General features: G+C 45.5%; 1 long non-coding RNA gene across 3 annotated transcripts; it reads right to left on the bottom strand.

Moving 5' to 3' along the window:
* Positions 1-1,163: 1,163 nt before the first annotated feature.
* On the bottom strand, positions 1,164-15,484 carry LOC140698127 (uncharacterized). Of its 3 annotated transcripts, none has more exons than XR_012075637.1 (5): positions 15,395-15,484; positions 14,760-14,817; positions 12,928-13,005; positions 9,315-9,456; positions 1,164-1,312 (listed from the first exon to the last, which is right to left on the bottom strand). It is a non-coding gene; the product is annotated as an uncharacterized lncRNA (long non-coding RNA). The 3 variants fall into 3 exon arrangements; XR_012075636.1 differs by lacking the exon at positions 1,164-1,312 and adding an exon at positions 3,345-3,489; XR_012075638.1 differs by lacking the exon at positions 1,164-1,312 and adding an exon at positions 4,992-5,034.
* Positions 15,485-19,601: the final 4,117 nt, after the last annotated feature.

Raw genomic sequence — 19,601 nt, 5'->3', positions numbered from 1 at the left:
TCATTTAATAACATAAAGATTTATTTTTCCTAAAAGATTTGTCACTGGTTTTTAATGTGTTGATCAGATTACATGTGTACAGCAATACATTCTTAGGGTATAATTTTAAAAATACAGTGAAAAGTTTTTCTCTCACTCTTTTCCCAATCTGCCCAATTCCCATCATCCCTTTGGGCATCCATTTTTGGTTTATTTATGTCTTGTGCGCCTCTCAAAATATCTTCTTGCACACTCAAATAAATATGAATTTATTTTCTTGTCTCTCTCCTAATAAAATATTGCACCTTGATCCTTTTCACTTAATATAACTTGACAGTCTTTCTGTATCAGTACATAAGATAATTGCTCAGTATTTTTACAAATGCATAGTTTTTCCTTGGATCATAAACACTTGCCTTCTTTTCACCCTTTCGCTATTATGAACTCTGCCACAATGGATAGCTTTGTGTTTGTCATTTCTCTCCATGAATTTATACCTGTGAGATCAGTCCTCAGAAATACAATTGCTGGGTCAAAGGATGCATTAGTAATTCTGATAAATTCCCCCCTCCCCTCAAGGGCTGTACAATTGATTTTCATACCAATAATACATGAGGTGTGCCTGTGGGCCACTGTCCTTGACAACAGAATATGTTATAAAATGTTTGAGACATTTTTGTAAGGGAGGATATAGCTCAGTGGTAGAGTGCATGCTTAGCATGTGTGAGGTCCTGGGTTCAATCCCCAGTCCCTCCATTAAAAATAAGTAAACAGAAATACACTTAATTGCTTTGCCCCCTAAAAAGTAAAAACTTGAGTTTTTGCCAATCTGATAGGCGAAAAGCAGTAGCTCAATGTACTTTCAGTAAAAGTCACTTATGTTAATTACTCTTGTCCATTTTTCTATTGAATGGCTGGTCTTTTTCTTATTTAGTCCTGTAAGTAGTTGTTACTTATGTTTTACTCTTTTGAGGAACTTTCAGGAATTAAACAAATTAATACATTTAATCAAATTTATCAGTCTTTTCCTTTTATGACATCTTGGCTTTGAGTCATAATTAGAAAGCTCTTTGCCTTTCCAAGGTGATAAAGAAGTGGCTCAGGGTTTTCTTCCAGAACTTTTATGATTTGTATTTTTAATATTTAAATATTTGATCAAGTTTTTTAATTGTCCAGATGTGAGGAATGAAGCAACCTTACTCCTTTTTTCTTCCCATTGGTTGGACAGTTGCTCCAGCTTCCTGTGTTGGATAGCCCGTCGTTTCTCTGCTGATTCAAGATGTGGTGGCGGCCTTCAGTCAGGTAGGTTGCATTCAGTCAAGTCCTATTTTCCCTAGGAAACAATAAGCCTGCTGACTCCCTGGTCTCAACCCAGAAACAGGGCCACAGGGATTCCCCACCACTCTCTGGGGGTCTATTACTCGTCCCCTTAAGTCGTGACTTGCACTAGGTGGCGGGGATGGACCTGGCTAATCTTGTTTGCTCTTAAAATGCTTGTCAGGACGTTTAGGGCTGCACCTTTTAACATTCAAACTTGAAAACCTCAGGTTTCAGAGACTCAAGACCTTGCTCTCAAACTATTGCTTTTGCTTTGCGTTTCCAAAGTCTATTTTGCAACACGAGAGCTGAGACTGTTCTTTCTCTCTCCCTTCTGCACCCTGAGGGCAGTCCCCTAGAAAGCCGGTCACTGCTGTCAGAGTGGGGATGGGGTGGGGTGGGGTGGGGTGGGGGGCCGGGGCGGGGGCAGGAAATACTGATCAGGGAGACCTGGGTCAAGATTTCAAAATATGGCTTCATCTCACTACCACACGGGTAGCGTGGTACTCGGGGACTGATGGTTGGAAGCTTGAGATAATTCCATCACTTGAACTATATTAAGTGGAGCACTGAAGGCCCCATTCTAGTCCTGGGTCTGCCAGGTCACCTTGGGGAAACGGTGACTTTTTATCGCTTTCAGCCTCAGTTTCCACATGTGCATCGCCCCTCCCCAGGCTCCCTGGGAAGACTCCAAATATGTCACAAAGGCAAAAGCGCTTTGTAAACTTAAAAGCGTGATACACATGTAAGGCATTACTGCTATCTTCGTTCTCATCAAAAACATTTATCCAGGGCCCCCCCCCCCGTGTTCAAAACACCCTTCCAACGCATCTGTTCTAACACATAACAAATACCTCTTTGAGATGTTTTTAATTGCATGTTAGCTCCCTTTCAGACCTGATTCATTTCTAATCTGAACAGCAACAAAGGGAGCTTTTATTGCTGAGGTTCATTTCTGGAAATTAAATTTCCATTTTCAACACTAAAGCTACTGTAATTCGCAGTGGTTTCTGTCTCTTTTTATTGTGTCTGACAGCGACCAGCCTATCAGCGTTAAGTGGCTGAATGCGAGTATGTAAATGTACAACATGAAAAGACATTTTTGAAAAGCGGGGGAAAGAAAAACATTTAAAGTAGGAAATTAGAGCAGTTACTGGATCCCACCCCATGGTTAATGAGTGCGCAGAAAGCAAACAGTTTCTGGCTCTGGGACCTCAAGCGTTACAGCCAGGGCAACGCTTCTCCTGTTTTTGGAAGGAAATCAGTAATAGCCGCCACACATGGGAAGCCTTCAGTTTGCATTTTTTAATGCCTCCAGGGAGGACAGGGTTTCTGGTTTCAAATCTGTTAAATTTTTCTTTAAAAGACGGGTTTTGTTCAGAAACCAAAACACAAATTAGCATATTAAGAATATATGCAGGTCACGCGTTTGCACCGGTGCTGGCAGATTTCATCAAGCGTGGCTTGCAAAACATCAGTGGGTTCCCAAGAAGCAGGGTGGGACTCGGTCACTTTTGCCTAATTAGGTAAAATCTCTTAAAAGCCCCACATCCCATTTTTATTAAGAATTATGTACGTAAAATCTGGCCAAATGCCTGTCTTGGTGTTTAAAAGTAGCCATTAAAAGTGGTGGTGAGTTGGGAGAGATCTTAACTTTCTTCCCCTTGTTTCTCTGTGTTTTCTAATGTTTTTAGAATGGAAGAATATGGCTTTCGAAACAGCAAAAATAGGAGGTACTTACAAAAAAGCAAAATGAAACCTCACAGGGAGTTTTGCTTTTCAGTTTTCTGCCTGGTGTACAGGATGAAGACTGAACTCATTCAAATTAATAAAAACCCTTTCACTGAGCACCTACTAAGTGTGGCATGGTTCTTTCCTTCTGTCTCCAGTATTCAACTTTGTTTTTCCTTTTACATGTGAGTCGTTCTGAGTAACCCCTCATGCCATCCAAAGACTGAACCGGGTTATGAGAACCTGCTTTGAAAGTTACATTGAAAATTATGAAAAATAAAAAAAGCCTTACCTCCCTCATGTAAATACAGGCTGTTTTGTGCCTTACTTCTAATATTCTAAGTGTCGGAGGTATTACTCTTAAGAACAGGCTTGTTCAATTAAACTTTGGAACATGGTGGTCCTGGAGTCATGATTTAGTCCCATCTTGCTTGTGTGAACTTGGACAAATCCTTCTTTTAGCTGTGGATGGACATTGGCTTAGTTGTTGGGATTAGGTTCTGAAAACTAGAACCCGGAGTAGGGGTGCCCAACGAGGGGAAAAGACAGGAGCGAGTCAAACTGAGTCATTAGGGGGAGCTGAGAGGCTGTTGGAGATTGCTTGCTATTTACCCAAAACCCATTTTTCTTCCTTTCCTTCTCCCCCTCCTCCCCCTTCTCCTCCTCTTCTTATCCATATTAATCATCAACATCATCACCACCATCATCCCTGTGGTCACTGTCCTCACGACAGAGCTAGCCCCCATTTCCATTTCTCTGTCTCCCCTACAAGGTCAGGCCATGTGACTCCGTCTCAGCCAATGGAATATGAGCAGCAGTGCTCTTTCCCCTTCCTCTGGCTGTCTGCTGATTATGGCAAGACCCTCACCCCCAGTTGGTAGAGCCACGCGACAGAAAGAGATAGGGTCCCTGAATCACGACAGGGAGCGAACCTCCACTACTTAGGAATATATGCCTAAAACTATTACATAAAGACAAGTAAAGGTCAGTTGTGTTGGAGGCATTGTGTTCTGGGATCTCTTTGTTACCAAAGCCTAGACTGCTTAATTGAAGCAGAATCGGACACCAATACCAAGAGCCTGGGGCGGGAGCAGTAGTGTGGGCCAAGAGCTGGATGTATGGGGTCTGAGTGACCCACTATACTGACATACAGGTCAATAATAAGTGAGATGAGGACAAGATTGTGGGGCTTCATGGCTGGCCTCTATTAATCTGGGGGAATTCTTAAGAGTAAGGGGTTTCTTGGTACAATTAGCTTCTCTGGGCTTTCTTTTCTCGTCTGTAAAATGGGGAATGTTGGATGGGACCAAGGATAGCAAAGGTGCTTCATTTTCAGGGCCAGCACTGATAGATTGGGCAGGGCTGCTTGGAGCACTGTATTGAGAAGGATTCTGAGGTTGGGTCATGAGGCACGTGATTCTCTGACATCCACGAGTCTCCCCACAGCACAGACCCCAAGGGCTGGAGTAGCAAATGTGTCCAGCTGAGGGTGACCTCAGAGACTGGATGGCTGGAGTCAATCCATCCCAAGTGAGTCCCTTAGTTTAGCAATTTTAACTTCAAAGATACCAAGCTGTCTGCCTTATGGATGCAAGGAAATTCTATCCAGGTTTTTCGTTTCCTTTGTGTGTGTGTGCTAGGTTATTCTGAAAGAGTGCAATGAAAAAGAAATACCAGTGAATTTGACCCTGGAAAAGAATTCTCATTGGGTTCTTACCAGGTCAGACTGATTCAGACAAAGATCTTTAAAAAAATTGAGATGATGTGTTCAGAGGCGTTGGAGTGAGCAAATAATTTTGATGTACCTTAGAAAGATAAGCCATTCCACCAAGGTGGTCCAAAGGAAGGAAACTAACTCTTCTTTTTAAACCCTGGGGGAGTGGTATCATGCAGTTAGGCTTGGTGACCAGAGAGCCAGGAGGCAGGGTTCCAGTTCCAACCCTGTTGCCAATTTGCTGTGTGGCCTTAGACAAATGACTTCCCCTCTCTGAGCCTCAGTTTCCTCATCTGTAAAATAAGGATTTAGGACTGGTTTTAAAATTGTGTTCTTTGGATCCCAAAGGTTCAGAGATGATGTTTAGGGTGAGGAGGGTGCAGCTGAGCTTGTGGGGTCCCAGAGCCCCCTTTCTGATTTCCATGAGTGACCTCCCTTGTAGCTACTCTATGTGTGGGTCAAAGCAGAGCTCTAGTGATACCCTGCCCACTCCCCAGCTAGGCTCGCCCTCCCTGTTGAGAGGTTGACTCATCAGGCTGCAACACACCCCAGGGGGCTGGGAGGAGCTCTGTGGAGGAGGGAGGCAGCGGGCGCTGCTCCAGCAGCAGGGGCTGCCATCTGAACGCTGTGCAGCTGCCTAAATATTTTGCCTCCAGGTTCTCCCCGCAGCTGCCCATGCTCTGGTTCATCTTAATTAAAGGGGCTCTCTCATTCTGCCTCTGGCTTTTTGTCAGTTCTTTCCCACCTCCTTGACTTGATATCAAATCCCCACATTTGGCTGCGGTATTATTTGGACTTGATTTTATTAGTGTAATAGTAGTGGTAGTAGTCACATATTAATCATAGTAATGAATATCGTCTCATGTTTTCAAACCACTTCAAATTTTAAAAGTATTTGACCTACATTAACCCATTTGCAGACAGAAAACCCACCCCCACTCTGCCTTTTCTTTTAAAATGTTTGCCTTTCAATGCAAATGTGATAAACAGTTACGTTTCATTAAGAACATCAACTTTGGTTGTAGGCTCACATGGTTTGAATCTTGGCGTCATCACTTACTAGCTGTGTGACCCTGGGTAAGTTACTTACCCCCTCTGAATCTGTTTCCTTATTTGTAAATTATAGATAATACAGGACCAACTTCATAGGATTGTATGAGGATTAAATGACTATAAAGTGCTTAGAATAATGCCTGGCATGGAGGACTTGCTTTATAAATACTGCTATTTTTTAATTAAAATTTTTAAATTGAAGTATAGTTGATGTACAATATTATATTAGTTTCACGTGTGCAACATAGTGATTCAAAATTTTTATAGACTATACTCCACTTATACTTATTATAAAGTATTGGCAATATTGCCTGTGCTGTACAATATATTCTGTAGCTTATTTATTTTATACATAATAGCTTGTATCTCTTAATATCCTGCCCCGATCTTGCCCCTTTCCCTGTTCTTCTCCCCTCCAGAGAGACTCGTTTGTTCTCTGTATCTGTAAGTCTGTTTTTCAAGATTGTTTTGGCTCCTCGGAGTCTTTCGTGTTTCTATACAAATTTTAAAATTAGTTGTTCTAGTTCTGTGAAAAATGCCAGTTATTTTGATAGGGATTGCACAGAATCTGTAGATTGCCTTGGGTTGTATAGTCATTTTAATAATATTAACTCTTCCAATCAACAACCACTGTATATCTTTCCATCCATTCTTGTCTTCTTCAATTTCTTTCATCAGTGTCTTGTAGTTTTCTGAGTACACGTCTTTTACCTCCTTAGGTAGGTTTATTCCTAAGTATTTTATTTTTTTGATGCAACTGTAAGTGGGATTGTTTCCTTGATTTCTCTTTCTGGTCTGTTGCAGAAATGCAACAGATTTCTGTGTATTAATTTTGCATCCTGCAACTTTACCATATTCACTGATGAGTGCTAGCAGTTTTTTGGTGGTGTCTTTAGGATTTTCTATGTATAGGGTCACGCCACCTGCAAACAGGGACAGTTTTATTTTTTCCTTTCCACTTTGGATTCCTTTTATTTCTTCTTCCTGTTTGATTGTTGCGGCTAGGACTTTCAGTACTGTGTTGAATAAAAGTGGAGAGAGTGGGCATCCTTATCTTGTTCCTGATCTTAGAGGAAATAAAGCTTTTCACCACTGAGTATGATGTTGAGTAGGGCTCTGCATCAAGTGTCCCTCATGTCCTCTCATGACTGTGTGAGTGACCAGACTGTGGAGACGGGAAAGCAGCCCAGATGACCTGTGGCCTGAATTTAAGCTAAACTGAGTACTTACTTGATTTTTCTACTTCCCAGCCATGCTTAATAACATTAGCTAACTCTGCGGCACCTTCACTACACAGCACACTCCATGTAGGTACTAACTCGGTTCATCGTCATCACAGCCCTAGTAGGTAAGAACTGCTGAGGCCATTTTACAGACAAGAACACTGAGGGCCAGAGAGGTGGCCCAATGATGTAGCTACTTAAGCTCCACCTACAAAAGCTTGCACGAAAAAAAAGACTGATTTTATTTTTATTTTCCTGTCCTTCACTGGAAATACACAGATATTTATAGCAGAGTTTTCATTTTATTTTATTTCTCCCACAAAGAGGTCCAGTAATGGACTGGGTGGGCTCTGAAGTGACAGTGACCCTATTAGAGTGTTGGATCTGCTGCTGTCTGGCCTCAGTTCCTCATCTGTAAAGTGGGCCTATGGATTACGTGAGATAATATGCATGGATGGACTAGTACAGAGCTTGGCATTCAGGAGATGCTCTAGAAATGGTGGCTGTTATCATAAAAGAGAAAAGAAGCAGAAGCAGGAGGGATGAAGAAGGCTTAGGATCACTGAAAAAAATGAATTTAAAAAATGAAGGGTGAGGGAGGGAGAGGGAAAGAGGGGGAAGGAGGGAGAAAGGGAGGGAGACAGAGAGAGGAGAAAGGATACAGACCAGGAACTTAGAATCAGGAATGTGGGAAAATGAGGCAGAGAAGGGGCGTGGGGCAGACTCTGTTGTCTGATTGCCCTGGAGACATTCCTGAGCTCCTCTCCCTAGGCTGCCCTGGACTATGAGGGTTGGCACTGCTTGATGCTCACATTCCAAATCTCTGTTATGGGCAGGGCTGGCCACACGACTCAGTTCTGTCCACTGAGATGTCAGGGGCAGTGTGCCTGGTGGCTTCTGGGAAGCCTAGTTTTCCTAAGAGAGGGGACATCCCAAGAAGACAGGTTGCAGCCTCTCCCCTCCCCAGATCTTCCAGTTTTGACCTGGTCCTGATGGCTTGGCTGCCATCTTGAGACCACGGGGCAAAGGGTATTGGGACCAAGGTCACCTGCTAAATAATGCAGTGGGGGACAGTAGAAAGGACTTGGGCTCTTTGAGATGTTGAGACTTCATGCCAACCCCAGGCTACCTACCTCTGGATTTCTTATGTGAGAAAATTAAGCGTCCTTATCCAAGTTCATCCTCACTGACTTTGGGAGGCATAGGTGGAAGTCTAAATCCAGGTTGCTCAGAGGTTCCTTCCTCTGTCAACATTTCCTAAATTCTGAGCGTGTCTCTGCTAAGTAACTGTGATCCCACAATAAAAACAAGTATTGGTCGTTTCTGGCCGCAACTCTGTGTCACACACCGCTGTAAGCTCTCTCCACGCACTGTCTCCTTTAATCTCCCTTAGTTCTCTTTGAGGTGAGTACTGTTATGTCCATTTTAAAGATGGGGAAATAAAGGCCCAGAGAGGTTCAGTGGCTTTCTTGAAGTTCACGGCTGATAAAGGACTCGAACTCATCATTGCCTAAGATCATGGTCCTGCACTCTGTCTCCTCTCCCTGCTTGTGGCAGATTGAATTATTGCCCCAATTGTTTACCCTGCTCTGTATGTATACCCTTTGTCATGTGACTTTTTAGTCCAAGGTTACCATGACAAGTGATACTCATTTATAAAATTCAGCCGTGGAGAATGTGGGTATCGATCCCACTACCTCTCACATGCTAAGCGAGCGCTCTACCACTTGAGCTAATTCCCCAGCTCCTGCTAGCTGCTTTTTCTTTTAGCTTTTCCCATTAGAGGTGTAATGTCCCAGCCCTTGACATCACAGTCCATCATGTGACTTGCTTTAGCCAATGGGATGGAGGCAAGAATGCCTGTGAGCCAGCGTAAGCCAAAGCCTGCAGTGTCCACACTTGGCTGTCACACATCAGGCTTCCCAGGGAGCTGCTCCCCTATGGCTGGGGCCCCAGAGTGAGCATCCAGGGAGTAGATCTGAGCCTGAGCTGAGCTTGAAGCAGCCGAGCCTAGCTGATCCACTCACACGGGAAATCAATTCTTGAAGTGATATGTCCCGAGCAAGATGTGGTTGCCGGTGGCTCTGCATTATTGTGGGAATAACTGACTGAAAGGCAAGCCTGACTCCCTCTCCCTCATGTTTGATGGCTCCAGGCTCTGCAGCACCTCCTGGGGAACCTCGTGGATGAAATTAGGTGGCAAACGTGGCCTCAGCATCTCAGCACTGGAGTCCACGTGGACTCAGGTCCCGCGTTCTGGGTTTTAGCCTGCCTGTTACGAGCCTGGGGGTCCTTACCCAAGTCCCTTGCCTTCTCCGGGCCTCAGTGTCTCCATGCAGGAAGGAGGGGCTGTGACTGGGTCTCCTCCAGCCCTAACATGCCCATGCATGGGATCCCAGGTGACTGAAGACTTGGAAAGACGTGATGTATAACTTTGCACTGAAAAAGGGACAACAAGTAGAGATCAGGGCTTAAATCCCACACAGTGGGATTTAACAGAAACACCTGGAGAAAAGTGTTTGAAAGTCAAGGAGTGAATTCTTGGAAGAGTATTCAGTTCCAGCAAATAGTCACGTAGAAAATGTCCTGTCAGACGAGTCTAATCCTGTGACATGTTAGATCTGTTACTCCCTTTTGATCTGGCAGACCTTGAATTACCCAAGGCAAGGCTCCCTCTGTATTTTTTTTAAGCCCCGGAGCAGCAGCAGTTATAAGCGTGGCTTCTGAAATCAGGCAGGCCTGAGGTTGAATCTGGATTCTTTCACTTTGTAGATTTGTGACCTTGGGAAACTGGCCCACCTTCCCTGAACCTCCTCCACTTCCTTATGTGTGAAATGGGACAATAAGAGCTTGGGCACACCGAGTTCTGACTGAGGGCCAGATCTGATTTTAATCACTTTGCTGAAATGAAGTGCCTTGGTGCTCACAATAGACCCATGGAACAGGTCACTATTTATTACCATTTTCATTTTCCAGATGGAGAAATTGAGGCCTAGGGAAATTAAGTAACTTGTAGCAGGTTGCACAACAAGCAAATGCTGGGCTCTGAGCTAGAACAGCTCTTAACCATGACCCTGCATTGTCTGCTTCACAGGGGGCACAAGATGAAGTGGCTTCATGGAGTGCCGGATACCCGGGGAGCACTCAGAACATCCCATGAAAAGACCCAAGTAACAAAACTAAAAATTACCAGGGGAAACCTCACCCATTTCACAGCCATCGGGTGTTGTACACATCAGCCTAACTGGGAAGAATATCTTTTTGCCTCTCTCTGAGCTGACTCAAAAGACAGAGAATTGGGCTGCGTCTTGCTCCATCCCCCACCCCCTCCTTTATTTTTTAATAGCCAAGAATGGCTGAGTGCCTGGGACTTTGTCCTCTGTGATAATGAATGGCCCCAAAGGGCAGAAGTGAATATAAGTGACACTTTCAGCCCTGGGTCCCCAGAGGAAGGCCATTAGATGGTGGCTGGTACGGAGCAGGTGTCCTATTGGGGTGCACTGCCTGGAGTGGAAATCTGGGTTCCCTCTCTGGGTCCACCACTGGCGTGAGAGATATCTTCTGGAGAGTGAGGTCGGTCATCTTATGCTGGTGCAGCCAGAACAAGGAGATGGCCAAGCTGACGTGGCCTGATTTGGGGGGGGGGGGGCGGGGGGAGATGAATGGAGACAGGGAAGGGGTGAGATCTGGAGATTTTAGAGTCAGAGGATAGGTGGGGGATGTTTGCTAATACCATTGACAGAATTACTTCAAGCCAAAAAGTGGTTAAAGGAGCAGAAAAAAATGGTAAGTCTTCAGTAGGGAGATAACAATCCTGGCTTGTCCGGGATAGTCCCAGTCAATAGCCGGGACCAGTCCTGTGGTCCTGAAGTCCCACTCGCTTACTTAGCTTTTGCCCCAACACAATTCAGGTGATAAATTGTATCGTCACCTCCAGTCTTCAGGCAGATTGCTTTTCAGCTGCCAACATGCTCCTCACTGCTGGAAAAGGTTGCTTATTGTCTAACTTAGATCCTTCCTGCTGTAATCAAAGCCTGATCCCACTGTCAGTGATACCAACAACCCTAGAACAACTGGTGTTTGTTAAGTTGTTCCAGAAACTACCACGTGCCAGGTGCTGTCCTGGGCACGGTGGGGTGTGGGGTGAGCTCAGTGGTGAATAAGACCTAGCCAGTTGCATCCGAGGAACTCTGTTCCGAGGAAGTACAGACAAGTAAGCAGATAATTACAGCACAGTGTGATTAGAGCTTCAAGAGAAGTAACTCAAGTGGCTCAGGGAGCCCCACCAAGAAGTGTCTTTTCATCACTGGCTGTTGCTGCAGGCAAGTCTTTCTAAGGTGTTCAATATTAATTAATGAGCAGTAATTGAGCACCTGGTCCCCTGTTTTCACCCTCATTCCCTGCAGTCCTTTGCACAGCCACCGAGAGAGATCCATTTAGAACAGAAATCTGATGAGATCGCTATTTTCTCCCAACAGCCCAGTGCTTCCTATCACATGAGTCTAGCAATCAAGTCTTTTGCCATTACCCTCCCTCCCAGCTCTAGCCCCCAGCTACCTCTCTGAGCACTCTGTCCTTGCTAGTGGAGTGCAGATAGAGCGCCCTCCATCCACAGGGTCTTGGAAGGCAGAGTTAAACCTGATGGGCAGAAACCAGTGGGCAAAACTGGTGCTCAAGTGAGAAAGGGGCTGATCTATAAAGTCGTGAATTCTCTGTCACTGGAGGTGTGCAAGCAAAGGAAAGATGCCAGATTGGAATATTTTACTCATCCTGGAAATTTCAAATGAATTACCACTCCCCTGGGAAGTCTTACTTGACCCTCTACCCTGCCCCAACCTAGGGGTGTTAGTCAGGCTAGGCTAGGATACGCTGTAGTAACAACCAATCTCAAAACTCTCAACGGGTCATCACAACTAAAGTTTATTTCTCAATCATGTCAAGTCATTTGCAGATCCAGGCAACTCTGCAGAGCCGTGCTCCTGCATGTATAACTCCTGGTTATTTCCATCTTGTAGCTCCACCTTCTCAACACATTTACCTCAAAGGGGAATGAGAGGCTGGAGAATCAGGGAGAGGTGTTTCAGTGGGTCATTTATACTCAAATTTTGGGCCAAAACCAGTCACATGACCCCAGTGGGCTGGGAAGTTAATCTGAATGCCAAGGCAGGGTGAACACTAGTAGCATCCTTTACACTAGACCAGGTTTCCTTCTAATTACTCTTCTGTCCACATGTACCTTCCATTTATCTATCAGTTAGTAACTACATATTTGTGTGATTATATGATGGATGTCCATCTTTCCCCTGAAATCTATTGGAAAGTAACTTAAATGTTGCTTATTGTTGAATGAATAGATGGATGGATGGATGGACGGATGGATGGATAGATAGATGGATAGATAGTTGGATGGATGGATGGACAGATGGATGGTTGGATGAATGAAAGGGTAGTGAGCTGTTTATAAGAAAAATGACACATTCACAATTCAGCATTACTTGGATGTATCTGATATTTCCTCCCGTGTTTCAGAACTAGTATAATCCTAGGAAGGGTTAATTAAGAGTTCCTGGGGGGGGGGGTTAGCCCATCTGAGATCTTTCAGAGAATTAATTACTGTTTGGTATTAAACTTGCAGCCAAAATCCCAGGAACAGTTATAATCCCTGAACTGTGGCCTGGCTTCTTTTCCCATTCCCAGGCTCGCTGACCTGCTGGTCCTCTCCATGGCTGTGAAGGGTGATGGGAGTGTGTGAAGCCACTGCTAGGAAATGCTCCTTGCCTCAGTAATATTATAGCTTCAGCTGCCTCTGAGCTCATAATCTCTGAGTGTAGATGGGAATCAAAGAGACAATAGGACATTAGCAGAAAATGTGCCCACCACTCCAAAACAGCATGTCGCACTGAAATGTACCTGCCTTTTCGATGGCTGAGGAAGAGTCGGGGGCCCACTCCAGCACAGAGATGACTTTGCAATATGTTAAAGGGGATCCTGCAGAAGGAGGAAGGAGATGTTTATGGTCCATCATAATCCCATTCCCTCCCAGGACCTCAGATTTCTCTTCAATACAACCTGGAACTTTATTTAAATAATCTACTTTTGGGGTGCATGTAGCTCAGTGGTAGAGTGCATGCTAAGCATGCAGGAGGTCCTAGGTTCAATCCCCAGTACCCAGATTAAACAAAAATAATAATGTACCTGTCTCTGTAGCTCTAATACTTTGTGAGAAATCACTTCTAGGGAAGTGTTTAAAATTAGTCACAATAGAATAGCCTTGCCAATTGGTTAACTGCTGGGGAGCTGAGTTTCATCAGAGGCCACATCAAGCCTTTCTTTGTTCCTCTCAGTGAAATTTTATGAAAACTGAGTTGCTACATGTAGTGGTGATTAGCAATGTCACCACCATGGTCAAGTTCTTCTCCATCTGGGCCTTGCCTTGGAAGGTGAACAGAAACGATGTGTTACTTCTGGGCAGAGACTTTAAGAATCAACATGCAATTCACCTTTTGCCTCCCTCTCCTGCCCCAGCCACTCCAGCCAGAGGAGGGCTCAGCAGCCTGCGTCCCTGAATGAGGACTTAGATGGACGTAGCCTTCCATCCCAGGGATAAGCAGTGTGAGCAGAACTGTGTCTTTGTTGGGTTAAGGCAGTGAGATTTTCAGTTGTTTGTTACTGCAGCAAAACTTAGCCCATCCTGCCTAGCCCACATGCTTATTTTAGAACATAGGTTAACATGCTGATTTAGGAACTTGAATGGAAGTGAGTCCCAATGGGGACAACAGACACCCAGAAGGAACATGGTGGAGCACGTGTTATAAGAGCAGGATCCTGGGTTTGAATCCCTGCTGAGCCACTTAAGAGTCTGAGTGACCAGAGACAAGTTACTTAACCTCTCTGGGCCTCTTCTTCCTTCTCTGAAAAATGAGGCTAGGACCCATCTCACAGGGTTGTTGTAAGGGGTGAGTGAGAAAGCACAGAGAGCTAAGCAAGGGCTCCCATTTAGTAAACACTCAATAAATGGTGATGGAGCCAGAGTAACTCACTCCACAGAGTGCAGCAAGTACAACTTTGCCTGCTTTGCTAAACAGCTCAATCTCTATTTCAAGGCAAGAGTTAGAACCTGCCAATTTAGTGTTGTCCCTTTTCCCTGGTGGCGTGTCTTTGTTCAAGCCAGGCGTGGGGGTGGGCTGGGGTGGGATCATGGGGTGAAGGCTGGGGCCCAAGGATGGCCATCTTCTGCCTCTGCTGGCATCTGCTGAGTCGTCCTCATTGCCATCTGGCTTATGGGCATGTGTCCACACCTGTCACTGCTGTGGCCTCCTTCCTGCTTGAGAAGACATTCCATACCTCCCTCTTGCCCCTAGGCTGTGCCCCCCAGTTTGGAAACCTCCCCACAGAGGGACCCGTTGTCCCACAGGAGCTCCGGTGAGGCTGTGTGACCCCTTGTCCGGTCACACCTGTCTTCTGCTCACCACAGCACCATCATGCTCCTTCCGTGGGCAGGTCCCGGTAATTTCAGCTTTGGAATTCTTTCAACATACTCACTCTGGGGAGGGATGGGTAAGCCAAGTTTCAAGCCCCTCCACCCAGATCCAGAGCTGTTTAAATGCTCCTGTTGATTTCCTCGGATGCTCCTCCACCCTCCGGAATTACTCCTCTGTCCTTGGGAAGGCAGGAAACATGGCTCCCCTCGCTGTGTGTTTTCTAAGGAGATTTGGGGGCCCAGGCGCTCAACCCACTAATACCTCTTCTCTGCTTTGTCTTTTACATCCTTTCCTTGAGGCAATGGATGACATAGTGGAGCTGCTGAAAAGGTACAAAGGGGTCAGGTGAGTGACAGGAAATATCAGGGAGAAACAATAATTGGTAAGTATTTAAAATGACATTGTTAGATATTAATATAACTCTTATAACTGTAATCACTATAGGCATATTGAGTTATGGGTTCTTTTATTAGTACGTGAACTCCCTTCACCTTGTGCACCCCCATCCAAATAATGTCCATTAAATTAAGGGTTAGCTTTTGCTTTACTGCCTCAAAAATATTTCCTGACCTCCAGCCCACGTGTTTCTTCCCTCTTCTCAACTCCTGTCCTGACTACTCTCTATGACACATATCAATGTATATTTTAAAGGAAACTTCACGTGTGTATCTATCTCATTTTGCTTTCTTGTTATAGCTGTCTCTTGCTGCAGTTATCGCTCCAATTAGCACCAAATGCGGCCGCTGTATCCTGTTCACGGAGTTTTTGTGTCAGGAATTAGGAAAGGGTAGATGGTTTGTACTCAGGTGTCTGGGGTCTCTACTGGAAAGACTCCCCCAGGCATAGAAGTGACTTGATGGCTGGGGCAGGGATCATATGGAAGTGTCTTTACTCACACGCCTGGCATTGGATGCTGCCTGCTGCTGGAACAGCTGCACACAGCCTCCCCGGGTGGACTGGGCTCCCTCCCGGCATGGCAGCATCAGACTTCTCATGTGACAGCTCAGGGCTCCAAAGGTAGATGCCCCAGGGGAGCCAGGAACAAGCTCTTGCTTATTATGAGCTAGCCTGGATGTCACATATCACCGCTGTAAGTCCCAAGCCTCCTTAGGTTCAGGGGGAGAAACATAGAGCCCATGTCTCAGGGAGAAGAGCGTCAAAGACACACTGTAAGAGCATTTGAGGTGGGAGGGGTGGTTGCAGCCACCTTGGAAAGTCTCATCCACCACACCCTGAGAAACGTTCCCTCTGGGACAGAGACCATGACTCAATTCCCTTTGAACCTTTTCCAGACCCATTACACAGGATCTTGAAAATAACACATGCTTAGCTATATTTACTGGTTGATCACTTGCCTGTGATGGAGGCAGCCCCTTGACTATTATGGGTTAGGACAATTGGAGTTGAATAGTATTTTACGAGGGGCAAATCACTCATATAGAGGCATCATTCCGATATCACTGAAATCACAAGAGCCCTGCCAAAGGAGGTGTTGGTAGCCTCATTCATGAGTTGACAGAGGCCTCAGAGAGCTTAGACAACTTGTCTAATGTCAACACAGCTGGTGGACGGCAAATTTGAATCCAGGATCTGCCTCCCAGCCTAGGATTCGTCCTCACCTAGAGTGGTGAATGCCCAATTGAAATAGGTGGGGAAAAAAAAGGCAGGTAATGAAGACTCTCACAATGTTTGTCTTGAAGGTTTTGCCAGTCTCTAATCCAGCATCTGCAGGCTGTTTCTACTTCCTGCTGTGCCCCTTTCCAGAAGGCTCCATCAGGAGAGGGCTCCAAGTTCAGTGTTGAAAGCCAGGCTCCTGGTAACCAAAGATGGTTGGCAAATGATCTTTGAATAACCTTGTCTCATGAAACGCCGGGTCGGTTTCACAAGTACATAAAACAACAACAGAATGAAAGACATAAACAAGAACAAGCCTGTAATCATCACAAAGCTGGGCAGGCGTGGGGGAAGGAAAGCGGCTTCTGATGCCTTTGCCCCTTCTGTTTTCTTTGCCGGCAATTCCAGCGCTCTGGCCATCTGTTCCTTGTTGTGGGCGGTTAAGTGAAATGGGCTGCCAATACAAATAGCCCCACTTGAGGTTTGTTTGCATAAATTGTTTTGAAAGCTTCATGACGAATTTTCAGGATTACTTGCAGTGGTAGGGACCTTGGTGGAGGCGGAAATATAAATTTAGAGATGCCAGTTGGAATCTATTAATTTGCTTGCAGCACGTTACCCTAGCTCTGCTCCTGGACTGGCTGTGTGACCTTGGGCCAGTGAATTAAACTCTCTGGACTTTAGTATTCTCATCTGCTCAATGGGATGTGATAGGCATAGTAGCTACCTTATGGGATTATGAATTGGAAACAAGAGGATGTATATTAAACGTTGAGCAGAGGGATTGGCATGTGGTATGCGCTTAATACGTGGAATCGACTAGTCTTTTTGCCGAAATGAGGGCAAGAACAGCTCCATTTGGTACTCAGAATCAGACAGCCCTGGGGTTGTGTCCCAGTTAAATAACTTGCTGTCTGACTTGGAAGAGTTATATTTTTGCTCTGAGTGTCAGGGTTTTTTTTTTTTTTTTAATTATAGTCGATTTACGATGTTGCTTTACTTTCTGGTATACAGCATAGTGATTCAGTTATACATACGCACATTCTTTTCCATATTTTTTTCATTATAGGTTATTACAAGCTATTAAATATAGTTCCCTGTGCTAAACAGCAGGACTTTGTTGCATTATCTAATTTATATATGGTGGTGTGTATCTGTTAATCCCACACTCCAAATTTATCCCTCCCCACCTTTCCCCTTTGGTAACCGTAAGTTTGCTTTCTGTCTGTGTGTCTGTTTCTGCTTTGTAAATAAGTTCATTTGTGTCATTTTTGTAGGTTCCACATATAAGTGATATCATATATTTGTCTTTCTCTGTCTGACTTCCTTTTCAGTATGATAATCTCTAGGTCCACCCATATTATTGCAGAATGTCTGAGCCTCAGTTTTTAAATTTGAAGAATAGGACGAACACCAGATCAGGAAGACAACCTGGCGGCACAGTATGTAAAGCACATAGCACTCTGTGTCAGATGCTCACGATGGCTGCCATCCTTGTTACTCCATGACGGCCGTGTGGCTCGGCTACTTCTGGATGAGTTTGAGCCTCTTACTGTCCACATCTGGGACGGCACACCCAGTCTGTCTCCTGTGTCTCCTGTGTTTGTTCTCATCTTGGTTGGAGCTACGTGGAGCAATTTCTTTAGAAAGAGTTACGTGGGAAAGAGCGATTGGTACTGTCTGCCAGAGGCGAGGAGCGAAGAGTCGGGGCACCCGAGCGCATTTGATGACCTTGCTGTAGACTCTGGCAGGGAAGACACTAAGACTACAGCCTGCACAGATTCTGGAAAAGGAAGAAGATGCACAGAGTGAAGGCTCAAGGTGGAGAGGAGCCCTAGCATGTGACTTCCAACAGCCAAATGTTGCAAACGTTGAGCTGGAGGTTTGATTCCCCTACGCTGCTGGCACCTGGGGAACACTTCGGGGGAATCCCCAGGGAAATAATTCAGTCGGGGCTGATTCTCTCGGGGTGAGAGAGAGAAAGAGAAACAGGAGGCAGAGAGAAGTAACAAAAGTGTGAGACTAAGGACAGAGAAACAGACAAAAGACACAGGGAGGTAGAGAAAAGATAGACAGGGCAGACAAGAGACATAGAGTCAGAGAGACACAGAAGAGGAGGAGATGGAGATGCAGACAGGTGGACAGAGAGGGAGAAAACCAGAGAGACAGACAAGGTCAGACAGAGACCAAGATGGAGACACAGAGAGAGACAGCCAGGGAGCGAGGAAGAGAGATACACATGCAGAGAATGAAATAGAGGCAGAGACAGAGAGAGGAGGAGAGATAAACAGAGACCGAGGGAGGAGAGAGATGGAAGAGGCCAGCGCCGCCCCTGGCTCCCACAGCTGGAAGCAACAAGGGAATCAGGTCCAACTTCCTCTGTCTGGAGATTCAGATCTGCATGCCTAGGGGCCCTCAGAAGTGGCGGTGGCCCCCACCTCGTCCCAGGGACACCAGCTGCCCATCAGCCCTCGGCCTGGCACACTGGCAGGACCTTTCCAGCTCCAGGGGGGCCTGAGCTGGTTCTTTCATCTTGCGGCCCCACGGTCCCATCTCCTAATGCAGAGCAGGAACTGCCCAGATGGAGTACAGGGCCAGGCCTCGTGGCCGGGCCGTGGAAGCATTTCTACCGATGACAGTTAAATTGTGGGAGCCTCTGTTCCTCATTTACATCACAGACGCGGGAGTCCTCCGACGACCTCCCCCAAATGAAAGCCAGCTGCCCCCATCTCATCCACTGAGCATTTTGCTTCACTTTAGACGGTCTCCTAACTTTCAACTCAAACTTGCTGTCTGCCTTGATAGGCTCTAGGGCTTAATGATATTTTATTGTGTGATTTCACCAAACCCTAGAGTTTTTCACTTATTTTAAGCTAATGGACTAAATCTGGACCCATTTGCTAAAACAAGCCCGGTTTTAGTAAGGAGTAGAGTGGTTACGCATAAATCAGGGTTTCAGGTAAGATATTAGGTTTCTATTGCATCTAAAGAAGCAACAGGCTATTCTTTTATGTGATTGGTAGGGCAACTGACACGAGGCAGGTTTGAAACGTGCTTTTCTCCTGGGAGGGACGCACAGCAAATGATTTTGTCCAATGCCCTCCATCATTTGATAAATGTTTGCCGAGCTTCTATTGTATGTAAGTCCTTGAGGCAGAGGCAATTGAAAAGCACGAACCAAAGAAGATTACATTCTGGGTAGAAATATTATGAAGTAGAAAGGGCTCAGTGCCTTCAAGGCAGACCAGGGGGCACGATTCTGAGCACCCTCCCTGGCAAGCGACTACATTCTCAGCTTTGTGGAGTGTGTGGCTTTGAGGGCAAAGCTTCAAGTTTGGGTAAAATTTTTGAGCCGTGGCTCTCAACCAGAGAAGACTTTGCCTTCTGTGGGAGCCTTGATGAGGTCTGGAAACATTTTCAGTTGTCACATCTGGGAGCACGGGGTATCAGGGATGCAGCTAAACATCGTTCAGGGTTCAGGACAGTTCC

The sequence above is a fragment of the Vicugna pacos genome, chromosome 9 (assembly GCF_048564905.1).
Source record: "Vicugna pacos chromosome 9, VicPac4, whole genome shotgun sequence".
NCBI classification, from domain to species: domain Eukaryota; kingdom Metazoa; phylum Chordata; class Mammalia; order Artiodactyla; family Camelidae; genus Vicugna; species Vicugna pacos.
The sequence above is the reverse complement of the archived record's forward strand: the minus strand, read 5'-3'. Positions and strand labels throughout refer to the sequence as shown.